Below are 1,424 nucleotides of genomic sequence, written 5' to 3'. Positions count from 1 at the left end.
AGCACTAGTACTAGTGCTTAGTCTAGATAGTCTGCTTTTATGGCAGCCTGGACTACCCTGGTGGATCAGACGGTAAAAGTGCCTGCCTACAGTGCTAGTGCACTAGCACTTCAAGTCTTTCAAAGTGTGTTCATCTGAATCATCTTAATGGATAATGAGGTGGTATTTCCTCCATTTACAAATCAGGCAGCCTGGAGCAGTGGAAAAGCACAGGATGTCAAATCAGAAGACCTATTTTTTTTTTTTTTTCTGAAGCTCAGATGAAGTTAAAAGTGATTACAAGAATCTCCAATAAATCTGCTAGTGCACAGAGAGAAGAAAGAATGAGTGTTTAATGCAAACTCAGTAGACAGTGCCTTAATTTCTTCATGTGTACAATGAGTATAATAATATGCACTTGTGATGATACTATACATAGGAAATCCTAAAGGTGCAACCAGAAAACTGCTGGAGTTAATCAATGAATTTAGTAAAGCTGCAGGATACAAAATCAATACACAGAACTCATTAGCATTCCTATATACCAACAATGAAAGACTGGGAAAAGAAATTAAGGAAAGAATCCCATTCAACATTGCAACAAAAAGAATAAAGTACCAGGAATAAGCCTACCTAAGGAGACAGAAGACCTGTATGCAGGCAACTGTGACACTGATGAAAGCAATCCAAGATGACACAAATGGAGAGCTACAACATGCTCTTGGATTAGAAGAATTAATATTATGAAAGTGACTATACCACCCAAAGCAATCTACAGGTTCAGTGCAATCTCTATCAAAACACCAATGGCATTTTTCACAGAAATAGAACAAAAAGTCTTAAAATTTGTATGGAAACTCAAAAGATCCCAAATAGCCAAAGCAATCTTGAGAAAGAAAAACAGAGCTAGAGGAATCAACCTTCCTGACTTTATACTATAAAGCTACAGTAAACAAATTTTTATAGCTCTTGGTAGTTTTACATGTTTGCCAAACACATATAGGTCAGGCATATATCTTGCCAAGCTTATTATAAATAATATGATTATGTGTGTATTCATAATTATAGCTTTTTATAATAATGATGTAGCCAAGGAAACAACCCAAAAGTTTCTCAAGCTAATAACAAGACAATATGAATAATATATTATTTAGCTGAACTTATTTTTGAAAAATTATGTGCAGCACTACCTTAATATTATTTGTATATAGAAATGTTTATACCAATTATATATATACAAGTATCTATATCAGATCAGATCAGATCAGTCGCTCAGTCGTGTCCAACTCTTTGCGACCCCATGAATCGCAGCACACCAGGCCTCCCTGTCCATCACCAACTCCCAGAGTTCACTGAGACTCACGTCCATCGAGTCAATGATGCCATCCAGCCATCTCATCCTCTGTCGTCCCCTTCTTCTCCTGTCCCCAATCCCTCCAAGCATC

The sequence above is a fragment of the Bison bison genome, unplaced genomic scaffold (assembly GCF_000754665.1).
Source record: "Bison bison bison isolate TAMUID 2011002044 unplaced genomic scaffold, Bison_UMD1.0 scf7180017864265, whole genome shotgun sequence".
In the NCBI taxonomy this organism is placed as follows: Eukaryota; Metazoa; Chordata; class Mammalia; order Artiodactyla; family Bovidae; genus Bison; species Bison bison.
This window is presented reverse-complemented; position numbering follows the sequence as displayed.